Genomic DNA, 17,864 nt, shown 5'->3' on the forward strand with positions numbered 1-17,864 from the left:
AAGGGGAAGCCGAGAGCAGGGAGGAGGATTTGCTTGTGTGCACATGGGTTAAAAGACTTTTAATGAATCACAGAAAATAATAGCTTACACAGTAAAAGCATCTCCTCTCCCTGCCTCTCTCCCCCTGCTTTTCCACATAAATTATGTGAACATATCATCAAAACATGATGATTTTTATTTTCATAAATGGGGCCATATGTCAGCTAAAACATAAAATGTGTGCTGAACTGTGATGTGGGTTACATGATACACTTTAATTGGATGTCACTTTAATGTAAACAGCTTTACATAAAACTCAGCCTCAAGGAAAACATTTTAAAATTGTCAAATATTAGTTGCTAAAACAACTAGATGCTGCATGTGCCGCTTGCATTGCCCAGTCAATCACAGGCCAGGGATCAATCACGGAGGGGCTGCATTCGGATCGTGCTCGCAGATACCACAGATTTTGCTAGACCTGGTTCGAATCGGGAGCCAGAGATGAAAGGCTTCTTTTAGCATAAACATTGCTTTTGCCTAAAATTCCCATGCAAGAAGGATTTTTTTTAATTGTAAATGTTATTTTTTTCATCTAAACATTTAACAAGTGCAGTTCTCTTGCGGTCGGGGCTGGATGCAAACATCCGCCCTTGAACTGGGAACAATCTTAATCTGAACAAAAACCCCTAAATGTTCTACACACTCTCTTACACTGGCACCACAACCAACTTCTCCTCCTACAATACACGACTCCACGTAGCCATAGTAAACAAACTCCCTAAAACACACAGTGTCGTAAGAAGGATCAGTTAAAAATAATGGAATGGGGAAAAAAAAAAAGAACAAAAAAAATCCCAAAGCTTTAGCAATGCTGATAAAACATCAACCACTCACACTGGGAAACATTAACAAGTTGGTATGCGCTCGCAGATACCACACTATTGCCACAGTCATTTTCTCTATATAAATGTTGGGAAACAAAGTCACATTTCACCTGCTGCTCGCCGGTACCTGCTGGCAAAGGCTTGCTCTTTAAAGCCAAACACCGTGCCCCCTTATCCAAGGAAAACGCAGAACGTGACCATGTGAATGACAGTGGGAAGCTCAGATTTCAAGTGACAAGGGATTCTGACCTCCTTGCAATAATAAGCTCATGGTTTAGCACCAGATATGCAGCTGGATAGCACTTGCTACCTTTTAAATCTACTTACCCATGTAGAACAATGCTGCCGGCATCAACACACACTCAGATAAAGCACTGCTGGGTTTATCACACAGCTCTGGTTTCTTTTAGCATTTAATCAGATTTGCATGCCCCCACTGTTGTGCATACATTCCTGATCTTAAAAGTTATCCCTACCGCAACAGAATCCCATTTTGTCAGTATTCGTAGCTTGAGGAATCCCCTACAAATAACCCCACCAGAATCTAAGGTCTGCTTTGTAGGAAAAATAACAGCTCCCATTTCTTAATCGGCTTCTTTCTGCACGAGCCCAGTGCACCTAGGAGCCACGGCAGAATATTACTYGATACCCCTGTAGGCCTGGCCTTGTGCTAAAACAAAAGGAGCCGCATCCTCCTCTCCGAGAAGCATCTAACACATTTTGGACCACCACATTTTYGGGACCACCAACAAAGCTGCTGGTGAAAAGGGGAGCGGCGACGTATCACAGAGCTCTTCCTTGCAGTTCCTGTTCCTACTGACTGGGCATCCTTACGGCTCTTACAACGAGGGCGGCGTAAAGCAGCAGGCGAAGCCCCAAAATAACGTTCTATCCTTGTCTCCCGATGAAAATTCCTGTCCAAAGAAGGGATACAAGCAATGAATTTGCTCTAAAGAAACCCTTTTCTTTCCTCGGGTTTATTTTGGTTTAATTTAGCAGAATGCATAAAAGAAGGATTAAAAAAAAAAAAAMCATAAAGCCAAGAAAACCACAAAATCCCCTTAAWAAATGAGATTTATGTTCAAGTTTGAAACGGCGTAAACAGGCACTGCAAACAGCATCTCTGTTCCAATCAGAGTAATAAAAACTGTCTTGCACATTATAGGGCTGTAAAAGCCGAAGACGACTGTTGCTGCGGGCCAGTCTTGCGCGGACGGCGGGATGGGGTGTTGGGATGTAAACAGCACCGCCGGTTCCTCACGTGCTGCCGGTCGGGGCCGGCTGTGAGGGACCCCAATGCAGGACAGGCAGAGCTCGTCCCTGCGCCCGCTCCCACCAACTGCAGCGCACCCCAACCGCTTCCCTGTGGGGTGCCAGAGCCCTGGCACAGGCTGCCCAGGGAGGCTGGGGAGGCTCCTGCTCTGGASATCTTCCAAACCCACCTGGATGTGACCGGGTGCCCCGTGCTCTGGGTGTCCCTGCTCGAGCAGTGAGTTGGACTGGATGATCCCTAGAGGTCCCTTCCAACCTCAATCATCCTGTGATTCTGTGAGAGCCGTCGGCCACACCTGGAAGGGAGAAGGTCAGAAGGCCACGGCCAAAGCCACGGCCCTCCTGCGCTGACCAGGACCTAGAGTTGCCRCTGTCACAAGGGGAATTTAAACCCGTGTTACAGAATGGAAGAATTCCAGGATCTGTTCTTTCTCTGGCTGTACTGAAGCGAGTGCCCACTATTTTAGCCCATGCTATACAACAAAAGGCAAAACCTTCCATGATAAAAGGACTGCAAGAATATATATTTAAAAAAACAAAAATCCAAGACAGAATTGACTTTTATGCCTTGCAGCAGGAGGACTTTGGTGCTACAATACTTGAGCAGAGCAAGAGCAGCCCTGCAACCCCTTTTCTGCAAGAACCAGGCTGGGGAGGAGCRTAGGGAAGGGAATGCATACATATATGTGTATTTTTTTATATATGAACTCACAGAAACATACACATGGATTTATATCCTTTAAAATACACCCCGAATCAAATACAATTGCCTAATGAAATTATTAAATTCTCCCTCCATTACAGCCCCACTGCCAGCCTATCAGCAGGCTTTCAATCTTCCATGAAGAACTTGGTAAACACTTCAATCCAAACAGAGGAGCCATCGCCAAGGTATCAATAACAGTGACATATTATGAAACTTCGGTTCCCTTTTCCCTCCCCTGCTACCCCTGTCAGGCCGTGCTGGCAATTTCACAAGCACAGCAATGATTCAGCTGGCAGATTGCACTGGATTATTGTGGCCAATTTGGAAAAGCACTCGCATAAGCCTTACTTTCCAGCAACCAATGTAAATCTGGAAGAAGGGATTATTAAACCCAGGGAAACTATAACAAAAGACATTAATTGCATTTTTGGAAGGACCTTTTGAATTAAATTATTACCTGCTAGTTTATATAGGCAAGTATATAGATAAAACCCACTACCGTGACAAGAATTTATTTACATTGGCTACATATACTGCAGGAAATTTATGTAGAAATATAATTTACACACATACACAGTACTCTTTTATGGCACTATATAAGCAAACCATTTTCTTACATGTCTATATGTATATCTTCAGTTAGGATTAGGGTATTTGCTCGGGTGTACACACATACACACAACTTATGTTAAACAAAGCAAAGTATCATAGATAGGAAATGATCACAGTGAACTGTAAGCCATGTGTTTGTGTACTCCTAAGTGCATGTCAAAGTTTTTAGATATAAAAATAGCAGGTTTTTATATCGACTCTTCAGGACTTGGAAAGACTTTCCTAACTTTCTTCTCATCTGCTGCTTGTGTGTAATTATGAAAAATCACAGGGCAGCTCCAAAGTCTGCTGAAGCACACAAGGAGCTTTCTCTTGACATCAGTGAACGCTGGATGAGGCCATTAGTGCACAAAGATTAATCACTGCCTCTAACTTTTGTGTCTTTTGGGATCATGTGAGAATAATAATGGAACAACCGCAAGCTGTTTTGGAAGTTCAAACACTAGATGACTCAAGGATTCATCCTGCTGTTGAATAACAGTTTTGAAAACAAAATAATGTATTCTTACAATAATATGACGTAACCTCTGATTTCTTATTTTTTCCTGTTCTAAGCCCATTAGCTTGCATACATGCTCTTCACATTTTGCCTGTGTTCTCTTCCTATTTATCTTTCCAAACATGTGCTGGGTAGCTTTGAAACTGAAGGAAAAAGCCTTTTCCTTCCAAGTGAACTAAAGTCCTCATTGGAGCTGGTGCTCTAGAAGGCTTAATAAGGCAACAGTGGGGTAGTGCTATGAGCAAATATTTAAATAGCACAGTCTATATAGCCCACACGTGACCACAACTGGTCCCAAAGACTGCATTTATTTTGATAACAAAAAAAAAGAGCTAGATTTTGCACTCCACGAAGAGAACAGGAACAAATTTAGGAAGCTCATTTCTAACATAACCACTGCCTAAGACACTCTCTGCTAAAGCCCAAACCAACCACAAGAAGAGAGGGCCAATTTTACAGAGGGTAAGAGAGAAGAAAGGAGCCATGTCCCTTTCTTCTCCTAGGACTCCTCACTGATGGGAGGAGTTAGATGTCCATCCACCCACCCCAAAACCAAGCAAGCATGAGTTGTCCGCTTGTGTTTGAGAAACACTTGGACTTCCATGGGATATGACTCGCTGTAATAAATGTCTCATGMTCTTTAGCACTAAGCAGTGTGCAATTACCATCAAACTCACTGAAAAACAGAGTTCCTGCGTGATTCATGTCACGTGTCTTCCCTGAAGCTGAGCTGCAGATTTCTAGGCCTCCCAGAGCGAGTCACCCTRTTTCTGAATGTGTCGGGGCACTTACAGAGACCTGCAGGACCACGAGGCCCAGGGACAGTCACCCAGTGACCTGGGGGGGATTCAGCAATTTGTATTTGTGGCCAAGGGCAGTTTCATCCCTGCTTTGAGCTGCAAATTTGCCTTCACAGCTGCATTTTGCCTTCAGGAACTGGCAGGCGACTGGAGTTTGCTGCTGGACAAACTGGTAGCTAGATGATGTGTCCATTTCCATCATAACATTATGAAACGTTTATCCAGATTTATCAGAACTACATTCAGGCCATGAATATAGCCACTGCACACTCACAAATGTAGGAAAGAACTGGAAATTGGGGTTTTTAGGCCCTCTGTTCTTCATCTTTCATAATCTAAACTAAAATAGGCTGCAATGAATCCTGGACTAGACAGCTGTTTTACGGTATTTTATCAATAATTGTATTTAAGCTAAATTTGACAGTATTCTGCATTTAGCATTTTCCAAGGTACACTTTGGTGCCTTTGACCGCAGAAAGGGACAGAGGGTTAAAGAACAGCAACATTTTCAGTGCAATGTGGCAATAAAAAGTCCTCAATCTGATATATTGGTTTAATAGTGTGTTTTGTCTAAGGTTGCTGTTTTGCACACTGGATTTTTATACTTGAAATGGTTCCTGGGCATAGCACCATAGACTTAGAATGACATATTRCCATGTTTTTATGAAAAATATGGTTTTGTTTAGGCTACAATTAGATGCTTTCACAATTTGTCTCTGGAAATCTGAGACTGAAAACTCCAGAGTCATTTTGTTTAGTGTGAACTGAAGCAACATCTATCTTTGCAAAGAAACTTCTCCAACAACAAAACCTTCATGATACTAAAAAACATGAGAGTTTTCCTTCTAAAAATGTAAGCCTGCCATGCAATTMTTAATGCACACCAATTCACAAGGCTATGAGCCATGCATTGTTTGAAGCCATGGGGGTAAATCGAATTACTGTGAGTGACACTAATGATCCCACACTTGCCTGAGTATAATGCATGGTATATAGTCTTGCCTTCAGGGGATTTTTTTGTTTAATATAATTGGTATAAATGGCTTGCACACTCTCTTTTGTTGATTTTAGGAACAAATGCAGGCAGGTACAGAGTCTGCCTTTTCCAGGTGGGGCATGTGAGCCAACCTGGCTGCGCCTGTAACGTGGGAATATCGAAGCCTGGCTCCGAAAGACCCGAGCGCAATAAAGCAGGAGCAGGAGATAAAACGCATGCAAGTCCCCTCCTCTGGATGGAGTTAGAGTGGAGCTGCCAGGAGATCTGTGAAGACCAAGCTCTCATAGAAGACCACTCGAATTGGCAGAGATCTGACTGGGTTTTCACAGCAGTTCTCAAAGGGAAGGCCTGGCTAAGGGCATTATATTGTCCGTGGATGGAGCCAGCATTTCTGCTAAGCACAGGGCGCTCACAAACATCGCATACAAAAAAAGCAAAGGCTATATAATGAAAGAAGACAACCATCACACACTTGCAAAAATCCCGACCGTTTCTTTGCCTTGCACTTTTCATTCCCAGCAAAATCAGGCCAGATCCCAGCTGGTAAAAACTGGCCAATTTCCATTAGCCTGTGGGTCATTAACTCTGAAAAAAAGGGGTAGCTTCAAAACCAGTTTTGTGTATAGTGTTAGTTTCTGTCAGCGTTGCTATAAACAATCAAAACTGAAAGTATTTGGGATGACTGCAATACCCATTTCTTTTTCTCTTGCCATTCAGAGATGTGTTTCAACACAGCTTTTTCTAAAGCTACTTCATGCCCAGAGCCTATAGCTAACAAGCTGAAATACTCAAACAAGCTCAAGCTGCCTTCTAAGTTTGCACCTCTGGTGTTTTGCAAAAATAGTCCTCGGTTGCCTAAGTACATCCATTACACAAACAACTTGTCCCAAACGGCTGGGGCAAAACGGAAAGCAAATACAGAGCCGTGTGCTGTGCACTGCCAGTCGGCAAATGGCTTTGCAAGGAGCCTTGGTCCCTGCCGAATGTAGCTACGCTGCATCCTCCTGCTTTTCCCTACCATTCTTTTCTGCCATGTCTCGGAGATGCGGATGAACTGGTAAATGTAGGCCCAGGTACAGATTCATCAGGGGARGTGTTTAGGAAGGAGCTGATCCTCACCCTGTGGCCCGAGGTTTTGCTTTGCTTTCGCACTTGACGCCGATCCCCCAGCTGTGCAGCTCCCATGTCCCCCGCGGCAGCTGTGCCCAGGGCCCTTCCCCAGCCAAAACACAGGCCCTGGGACAGTGATCGATGCACCCTGAAATGTCACGCTTACACCCAAACCTGGATTTTACTGCCGACATTTCAGGAAGCTGGACCAGGAATTTGCAGCCTGTGCTCAACCTACAGTCTTTACCTGCCCGGTTTCACAGCGGAATAAAATATCCACATGTCATGGCACAGTCATTTGGGGCACAATGGTCTTGGCGCCACCGTAGCGATCACTGGAATGAGAAGCAAAGCGAAGAATGGTGAGAAGAAACATTTTGTTCTGCAAACGTCAAGTCTGGTAAGGGCACRGCAAAACAGAAGGCATTTTTCTTGGTAAACCAACTGCTCCAGCCAGCCACTCTGATTTCACATTTCCCAGTGRGAAAGGGGAGCACACATCTGTGAGATGCTCCGGCTGGGGGACGCATGGAAGGACAGTGGGGCCCAGTCCCTAGGGAATGCTGGGCATCCCTTGCCTTGGAGCTACCCCCACTACCTCATCTGGAGGATAAAATAAGCAAATAGTATCATAACAGTGCGGACACACATAAAGGCTTGAAACTGTTCTCCTTTGCTGTTAATATAGGCCCTTATGCCCAGCAACCCAATCAATGATTTGAACATAATGGCAGAATCAGGAATAATACAGTTGGCAGAATCAGGAATAATACAGTTTATATTCAGGATGATACCCTACAATATATCTCCCAGTTGTTCACAATCTACCTTAAACCATTCATACAACTGGGCATCCACTATTTCCACTGAGAAATTGTTCCAATCTAAACTACACCTTCATATTGGGAATCTTTTCCTGAAAGATTAGCTTGAATTTTCCTTTGCTTGATTTTGTCCAATTATCCCTACTTATATTTTCTCCCCTTGCCTAAGCAGTACCTCCCTTTCCTCTTGTTTTCCCCTCTAGTCCTTCCTTAATTCCTTTAATCTTTCCTTAAAAGACTCTCTCTGTCCCCTTAATCATTTTTTAATTTCCCATCCTTTAGGCAAGTGCCAAAGATGCTAAAATGAGAGATGGACATTTGCCATGGAGGAACAGAACTCCCGTAACTCCCCAACAGCTAAAATCATGAGAACTTGCAGGCCGCTACCCCATTGTGTGAATGGTATTTTTACAGCACTGGAAATGAAGTAATGCTACTACAAATACTCGTGTTTTAATATGTGCTCATTCCAGCAGCCTGGCTACAAGCTTGGGCTGCTATGGGATATTAAGGGATACTGCATCCAGTTACATGGGATACTGCAGTCCAGTTACAATATTCCCTTGATTCACAAGACTTCCTTCTATTCCCCTCACTCCACTTTGCTCTGTGCTTTTCCCTTAAGAAGTACTAAGTTTGCTGCTTTTCAGTATCCAGCTATTGGGAGAGATGATACGGAATCCCATACCTGACCTTTCAGGTTCTCTGCTCCCTGAATCCCTCCGCTACCCCTCCCTGTAAATTCACCTCTCCCTCCTCTTCTTACTGGGAGGTCCTACTCCTCTCCTTTCAAGTTAAAAATAATTAAATAAATAAAATAAATAATAAAGGTTAATAATAATCCAAGATACTGCATTAGCCCTGAAGTAAGAAAAACCTAAGAGGAGGATTTGTCATTTGCAATGGAAAGGATACTGCTTGGCATCCACCTGACTGGAAGCTGACTAAGCTGATGTGCTCTGTGCATCTGACACGAGAGGTTTCACGGTGTTTGCTGTCCGATCTGCACTTCTTGATGACAAAACACAAGCTAGAAATGTTTAGCTAGACCAAAGTCTTGTAAACASTAAACTCTGAGATCCYCATGACCATGCAGTTCAAAATGTCRTAACGCTKGAGGATGTGCAGGAGGATGGAAGTCGGTGAATAACTGTGATAGTTTTATATCTTTTCACATATTCTGCTTTTCCAGCGCTACATTAGTAAGACCCCACGTCTTGTCTGGGGAGAGAATTTATTGCATGGAGGCAGGCGGGCAGCTTGTCAAACATCAGATGTGGTTTTGCTGAGCACATCCCACACTGAGTCAGGTCTGCTGCTGGTGTGTGTGAGCGCAGGCAAATACCTCWAGGTAGATAGATGTCTTGCCAGACCCCATCTCCCTGCAGCACTGCRGAGTGTTTTCATGCACGATGACTGTGCCACGCCAGGAGCAGCCCCGTGGGCCTTGTTTTGTGTGGAGACACTGTGCTGGCGATCCAGGGGGAGCTGGCTTGAGACTGTGTCGCTTTATAAGGAAAAGCAAAGCAAARCTTGCAGCCGGTTAGTTACTGCACAAGGGCAGACAAACGTAGCTGTGCCCATTTGGAAACTGGTGGGAAAAAAAGAAAAAAACAAGGCAGAATTTGCTTTCCCTGACTTTGAAAGATCCTGAGCTGCCAGTCAAGGTGTTGACATCACGTCTTTCTCAGTGGCACGGACGGGTTTTCTGTCCCTCGGTACGTACCGATGGTGTTATGTAATGTGACATGATACTCGGGATCACAGGGGCTGGATTCAGTGACTCTGAAGGCCACTTTTGCCTTATGTGTTTTTTTTTTTCCCCCAAAGATTTTTCAAAGACTTTTTTTCCAAAAATCCATCTTTCTCTCTCTCTAAAACAGCGGGTGGAATCATATCAACATGGACACAGCAGATTAGTTTTACAAGGTTCCCACCAGCCTGACATTCATCAGCCTTCTAATCTAATAGTAACATAATACCCTTTACAAGAGCATGTTGAAGCAGCGTGCTCTCACTGCGAGTCCAAGGGCTGCAGGTTAAACTGATACCCACGTCCTGCCTTCTCCCACTTGCTGATTGCCTTAACTTTGTCCCTGCCATTCCCAGGGTCTGGCAGCCCTCCATGCAAGGGTTAAAGGAAAAGTTGTAAGCAACGGTTCTGAAACCCCTTGCAAGAATCTCCTTGAATMAAAACCATTTCATAAAAGGCTCTCTGCCAGGCAATAAAATATTTTTGATGGACTCTTATTTTATCATTACCCATGTAAGAAAAATGTATTGCAAGAATCCCAACACAATTCAGGGAAGTAATCATTTGCAGATTTAGTAGGCATTCTCAACTGGCAAAAATGAAAGATTTATTGTAGGGATGATGAAACAAAGAGCAGTTGTGCAAACTTTACTGAGCTGGATTAGGAGAACATGCTTTTTCCATTTCCCACTTTTAAATGGCTTGGATGCAGTTTCAAAGTAAAGATCAAGATCAATTATTTAACATTGCAGCTACACCGTACCTGAGTGTAGGATCCCTTCACACATATGTTATCTGTACACAACAATAAAAGCAGGAGATGAAGGGAAGACATTGCTAGAGACAACAAAAGCAGACTTAGGAATAAAAATCATATTGCTCCTTGATTCCACAATCAGTCCAGGGACATGAATAGAGAAGCCAGGCAATGACAGATGTCAGTGATGTAAATGTACAACTATTGGAAATGAAGCCCCTTTCGAGTTATCCAAAAACAGAAAATACAAGTGTCCTGGAGATTAAATACAGAGTGCTGAGCACTCTGCAGTGGCAGCGGTTTCTTTGAAAGCCACTGCACAGCTGAAGAAAATCCCAGTGTGCAAACCCTTATGGCTATCAGCAATGCCCTGACAGGGACAGCCCTGTTTGTCAGCGGAGGTGCAGAGTCTCTGGCCTCACACCGGCTTTAAGAAATAGGTGGAAGAGAAAACACTTAACGAAGCAGCAGCTGTTTTTCTCTTATAGCTCCTTTTCTGCTAGGACCTCAGCATGTGACTTCTGGGCTCCTGTACCCTGGTGAATATTCAGGGTTTCTCCAAAATCACAGCAACGGGAACAGAAAGCAGCAGGGTACCCCCTTTGGTACCCAGCAGTACCACTGGACTATTGCCCACCAAGCAAGGGAAGGTTTCCGRCTCCAGCCTGCTGTGCAGCCCGAGCTGATACAAACCCCAGCTTTAGGGAACTCTGGCTTTTTATTTCCCATCCGATTGTTAAATCCAACTGTTGCTGATTTGCCCTGTGGCAACAAGCAAATGCATCACGTTTTGTATTGAGATCCCACTGCATAAATGACTGCATAAAGTTTTTAATGTGCACTAAATTCCTCTTTCTCCCCTGAGACTATGCTATAGAGCCTTTGTGCTGCCTCCAAATGCAGATTAACATTTTTATTAAATGACATATGTTTCACTAATACAGAGCATTAAAACGTATTGGCCTAATAAGAAACATTAATGAGTCTATTGTTGGCACCGTTTTTAAACAATTTTTAATTTTACTGCTTTTTAATTTGACCAAACTCTCCACCAGGTGATTCAAGCAATTTCTCTTTCTTGAGGTTAATTGGTGTTCAGAAAGGCTCGATCACAGAGTGCAGAACGATTCCATGCCATTTTAATAATCCCCACAGAACACATAGGCAGAAATAAAATCAAGCCGAGCACTTAACCTCAAGAACACAGTCGCAAGGACTTGGATTAAAATTTCGGAACTTTAAGGATCCCCGCCTTTTAAATGGTAAGACTGACAGAATTCAGATGCACAATTAAAAAAAAAAAAGAAAACTGTAATGAAAAGAAATCCTGTCATTGCTCCTACACTGGGATATCGCATAGAACAGTCTTCTCATCCAGCCCTCCTGGACATGACCCTCCCGAATGATTTGGGACCCTGAAGAATTACAGTTTTAGGACCCACCATTGGTCACATCTTCGAGATTCTCTATTGGGATATTTCTGCAGGAAGCAGGTAGTGCGCGGCTGTATTTACTGCCCAGCCTAACTTAGGGCCCAGCCTAACTTAGGGTTGGACAGGGACTGCATTGCCTGGCCGAGGCTAAATCACTGCAGCTTTTCCCASGCAGATTCATGCAGTGACAGTGACGGGCAGCTCAGTCTCGGACAGGATGCACAGTGAGACAGAAAACTTGTCGCTGGTGCTACACAGGGAACGGCGAGCAAGAGCAGCCCTCCAGAGTTATTGCAAAGCGTGGAGGCTGGGGAGCCTTTCCCTTTTTGCATCCTCACRTGTGCTTATTTGATACAACTCATTGATCTGCCTGGCAAGGAAAGTGATCTTGTGCAGCTGGAATGAATTGGGAGTTAGCGGCTGCTTGCAAGTTATCTTCAAAAGGTGATGCCCCAGGAGAGGCTTTTGGGGCTGTGCTGAGACTGGGCTTTGACTAAACCTGAACGTGGACTATCATCCAGAGCCAGGCCACAACAGAGCTGGAAATAATTCCCGGTGTCTGAAAATAAGAAAGAATCGCCGCTTACGGAGTTCTCTGTGACAAGGGGATAAAGCTAAAAAGAGGGGAAGGAGCTGTCATTTCTGTGTGCAAGCTGGGCAAAGGGAAGGAGAAGGGGCCTAGGAGAAACTTTCCAAAAAGACCTGGGAGCAATGCCTAGAATTTGGGTTTCTGGCAGCCAGACATTGCAGGTCACAACTAATAAATTTCAAGTTTTTAAGCTGGACGTACTTTAGGCTACATTATTTGACAAAGAACATGAATGACTYTGCCTGGTACAGAAGAGTTTGGATGTGACTGCCTCTTTCTTGGGCATCAGGGTGCCAAGCAGCACAGCTACTGCAGGGGACATTTTTTAAGACAAATATTTAAGATCTTCCCTGCAGATCAGATCATTGCTGGGCACTTTTCAATAGCTCAAAGTATCTAGGATTCTGACAAATATTTGCTGCTTCAGAGAAAAATGGATCATTTCCCCTTTACTCAGATCATCATGCCACAGTTGGAGCTATGTAAATAAACTGTTTTTCAGTAGTCACATCAAAACACTGAAGAAGAGAGAAATCACTGCAGGATGAGCTGAAAGGGAATTGTTTGGAGACGGCTCTGGCAAAATAAAAAATGGAATAAATTAAATTGGGAAAGATTTTACACGCACCTCCTCTCCCCCCCMAAAAAATGCCTTTTGTTTAACTCTTTTTCATTCTGAAACAGCAAATCAAAAGGCTGGATTAAAATACAGAAAAATTTCATTATTTCCAAAATGCTACACTGTTTAGCAAATGTCAACAATAACAAAATYCTCTAGTCCAATCCCCTTTTTCTGTATCATGTCATTTGCCAACTCTATCCATAAKTGAATGTGACCCTCATTCACTCTTTTTCTCAAAACTCTGTTTTCAATAACTATTTGAACAAACTAACCTAGCAGACCTAATAACATTTGTAATATTGAATGCAAGAGTAAACCTGTGCCATGAGGCGATGCATTCCCTAACCCACTGTGTCTGCTTATTCCTCTCATCTTAGCTTAAGCAGAAAAAAAAAACAGAAAAAAAACAAAGCTGCAGACAAACAGAATGATAATATTTTAACCAGGTCCCCAATTACTGAATAGTTTGCCCAGTCAAATGAAACAAAGCCTCGTGGAATTCGTGTCTTATAGGGTAAAAAAGGTATGTGTGACCAGGCCCTCTGTGGATGCCGCATGCTAGTCCTCCTCCCAGGCACACGTATGAGCTCCTGCTCTGCAGGCTCTGCTGGTCTGGAGCTGTCCCTGGGCTGTCCCAGCCGTGGGGCCGAGCTGTCGTCCCACACTGCCAGGCTGCCCTCCTGTCGCAGCATCTGCACTGGCTTCCAGAAACAAACCCTCTGTCTTCCCCAAACCACTGAACTGCCGTCTCCTCCTCCTCTCGTCAGCAAAGGCCTTTAATGCTCCAATTCCTTGACAGTATCGRGAAATGCCATCAGAGAGACGTAATACAGAGATCCCTGGAAAAGCAGCTCTGACAGAATGGATATTTCCTACTATTGACTTCGAAGGAAGGCGGGCGAGTATTAATGGTATTTTTAAAGCACTCCTCGGGCATCGGTGCGCGACACCCTCCGCTCGGAAAGCTGATAACACTTGGCAGGCCCCCGAGCCAGGCGAGGAAGCTGATGGTTTAGGTAAAGTATCTGAAGGGACCGACACCTGTTTTCCCCAGGGATGCAGAATTGTCCCTTGGTCTCCTGTGTCGATCCCGAGAGGAGACTCCTCACTCACCGTGCGCCGCTGAACACACGCTCTCCCCGGACCCCGGACGCAGGCAGCCCGTTACTTACTCGCTAGTGAGGACAGAGATTCCACGCTCGTTTCCTTAGCAGCAGTAGCAATAACACCAACCTGCTCAGTAGGCCCTTTTTTGCCCATAAATTTAATAGCGGGTTGCTGCCCATGATGTATTATGAATGTAGAGGGGCCTTCTGGTGCTCAGAGGAAAGATTTTGTAGGTTTATGACAGGCCAAGCCACCTACAGCCACCTACGTCATAGATGCACAATAAAAATAACAGCAAGTTCCACGGGACCACTATCTTTTATGTGATCTGTGCAAGAATCTGTTTCATAGGGGGAATGGCCAATGGGTAGCGTGTGTGATGCAGTGATCTGAACGTAAGATCTGGGCCTGGAATGCTGCAATTGCCTCGTGATGCCCCTGGGCAAGTTACTGATCTCCTCTGCGCCTCAATTTCCCCGTGTCCAACAGGGTGGCTACAGTCTGAGCCTCTCAGGGGTCTGTGTACAGCAGTGGCAACCAAGTCACTGCGTCCCGACTGCTCCCAAACCCGGTATTTTGCAAATATGCAAGAAAAAAAAAGATTCTGCTCCAGTCTTGGCTATCTAAGCAGGATCATGACATGACAAGCAGGTCTCAAACACATTCAGGAGGCATTCGTTCCTTTAAAATATATGAAATAAGAGCTACTTAAAACAGGTGTTACCACTGGCCATCCCCTTTCATGGGTGTCACACAAGTTACAACACCCAATTTCTGCTAACACACATTGCACAYATGGAAATTCCATAAACATCCTTACCTGTGCTCAGGTCTGTGAAGGCTGGCCACACAGGTCCCCTGAGCACACACACACCCARGGTTGGGAACTTGGGTTTCTACTCTTTCTGTAGGGTGTCAGAGGGTGCACTGGCCAGCCAAKTACGGCCGTGTCCAAATCAAACAGCTCTAGACACCTAAATGAGCAGCTCGGTATTTACGTTTGCRAACAGAGGCTTAAGCTGAGGATACAATATTTGGAGATCGGCAGGGTTCTACCCACCAAAGTACTGAAAGATACAGTGCAAAAGGCACTTCTGCTGACAAAAGAGCTATGGGACAAAAAGCTATGAGAAACTTCTCTTTCTTTGGAAATAAAATAACTATTTAAGCTTGCTAATTTTTGCTGTCTCAGACAATCAGAATTCCAATTGTCTGGGACATCAAATCTGAAAAAGCACGAAATTAATCTTCAGAAGTTAAAGTCTTAAAGGCATTGCATCATTATTTTTGTTGGATATATTTTTGATTATAATGCAGATGAACCCCAAATTTAATAAAACTAGAATAACATGAGTTAAGTATGAAACATAACAGGATATTGCAAAGAGATTAGGTAGTTTCCTTCAGACTACTTGCAGAGCCCAAGGAAAAACCAAACAGAGGGACACAATGACGAGAAGGCACCGCTTAATTAGAATATTTAACGGAATATGAAAACAGAATACGCAGAGTGCAGCTTTTTGGGAGCAGAATACGTCCCCGAAACCTTGGAGCTCTCTGCAGCAGATACTGTTTTGCCTGTYGACTGTCTGTATCACGGAAAGAAGCGGGCTGGCTAAATTTAAACCAGCTGGAATGATGAGAGTGTTACAGTTGGACTGGAGGAAGCTTACCTCATGAAAGTATTGTGGAAACTGCTGTTGGAAAGATAATAAAAGGATTAACTGCAGTTTTAGTGAACCATTTACTTTTCAATCAAAATGTCTCATGTATTTCCTGTTCTCAAGTAGCTTGAATTCCAAAATTCCTTTGTCTATTACAGTGCATAGTAGCAAAGCCTGTCATAAGAAATTAATAATTTTACATGGCAAAGTGCTTTCATGTCGGAGGGTGCTGCTTGCTGTTGGCCTCTCCTGAGCCGTTCAATACCTCGTCCACTAGTAATCTTACAGAGGGGCACAAAATCAACGGCTTAAAAAGGAAGTACAATGGGTAATTGTGAACAGCGAAAGAAAATCTSCACTACAAATACCAAGAGATGTAAAGTTACTTTAGTGGGGCTACAGCGAAAATGAAACAAAATCTCAGCCCTCAATAGACACGGAATGAATTGCCTTCTTAATTTGCAGGAGTAACAGCACAATTATTACCACATCAAAAGCGAAGCCATCATTTAAAATGACATGACACGGGAGCACAATGCAGCCCTGCACGGCAACCCGGGTTCAAAGTGGAATGGAATTCGCTGGGCAAATAATCCCCACTTGATATTAATAACTTGAAGGAGCCCTGTTGCAGCTTCAGCTCTCGTCCCGGCTGCATCAAGGTTTTTGCAGGGTGWAAAAATAAAGCTGCAAAGGGGACGCATTTTTCACAGGATCTCTTGGATCCAGGTTTATTCCAGCGCAGGATTCCCGGCAGTGACACCCGAGTGTGAGCGGGTAACGCGGGCGGCTCTGCTGCCAGCGGCAGGGTGTCCGTTCTGGAGGTGAAGGAGTTAACTGCCCGTGCTGCGATGGGAAGCTCCTAAATCGGAGCCTGTCCTGGTCCCAAGCAGCGCAMCAACTGCAGCATCAGCTGGGATGAAACGGACCTTCCTGCGCTCGCAAGCCGAGGCCGCCTGCAGCGGCGCACACAGGCGTCCCCGACCCGTTCACAGCACTAAGCCTCGACAAGCGATGGGTTCTCAAGAACAACGAACCAAAAGGAGGGATTTCTTAGCATTTCCTAAGAATTACACAGCTTAACTTCTCTGGTTTGTGCGATTTCCCTTGCGAGCGGAAACGTAACAATACAAACCTGCTACAAAACCTGGCAAATATCCTCTAAGAGAAAAGGCAAAAGTTCCCCCATCTGCGGAGCCTACTGATTGTTTCCCTGTCCTAGCAAATGGAACCAGCTAGACCATTTTAAATGTTTTCTTTAGAAACTGGGAGATGAAAGCAGAGAGAAGACTGGTCTCTGTACTTGATTAGAAACATTAAAAACAAAAAGCAGACTAAAATAAAATCTATACGATTTCACAGCTTATTTATACTTTTGTTTGGAAAGAAGCAACTAGCTTCCATTATCCTTTGATGATTTAGGACAAGAGATATCATATCATAAGCATCATAAGTAGTTTAAGCTCATTTGCTTTTTTGCCCTGCAGGATTGAGCATTTTCTGAAAATAAGCAAGTCAGCTCTGCTGTTCAAAGAGAAGAGATTCAGGTAAAACTTACGTAAAACTTCCCATTTTATCTTGAACAACTAATGACAATCTCTAAATAACTGTACTGTTTCCAGTATTATTTTAGGGAATACTCACTGATATTAAGATAACATTAGTAATTTATCCAAGAGACCTAGGAAGATAATCGGTGATCACTTTCAGAGAATATTTTTCTCTGTGAAACATTTGGAATACTACTTTTTTCTTGCTTTCTCCCTTGTTGCAGGCCAACAAGCATGCCCTCAAACAAACGAAAWAAAGCAAGCTTTTCATATAAACACATTTTGCTGTTCCTCCATAGAAAGCCACAGCTCACCATGGAAAAGTTTGTCTTGATCTAACTTTCTTACAAAAGTTTTCCATTAAATCATTCGCTGATCAAAACATAAAAAAAATAGATGTATAGCTGAAAAAGCAGCCTATCTGGAAATATAGCATCAAATATAACGTGCTGCCACAACCTTTTCTTTGTGGTTCCGTTTCTTTGGGAGTGTGTGCACGCGCTCAGGGGCTCGCGTGTGCGTTGCAAATACGACTTTTTACATTTCATGGCCCAGTCTGGAAGCTGATGTCAAACTTGTTTTGCTTCATGTGTTTCAGTCATGGTCTTATATCATCGCTGTTTCCAGCATGTGGAAAGCTTAATGGAAGTCATTAACTTTTATTTTAGTTTGGCCATATTGTCATCATGGTGGGCAGACGCAGCCG

At 43.8% G+C, this 17,864-nt stretch overlaps 1 protein-coding gene across 1 annotated transcript in view; it reads right to left on the reverse strand.

Annotated features, from left to right (window-relative positions):
* The window catches only part of GLIS1 (GLIS family zinc finger 1), a 168,478-nt gene that overhangs the window by 64,571 nt on the left and 86,043 nt on the right, over positions 1–17,864 (reverse strand). The window lies entirely within an intron of this gene.

Source organism: Nothoprocta perdicaria, unplaced genomic scaffold (genome assembly GCF_003342845.1).
Source record: "Nothoprocta perdicaria isolate Ctin4 unplaced genomic scaffold, notPer1 scaffold_0, whole genome shotgun sequence".
NCBI lineage: Eukaryota > Metazoa > Chordata > Aves > Tinamiformes > Tinamidae > Nothoprocta > Nothoprocta perdicaria.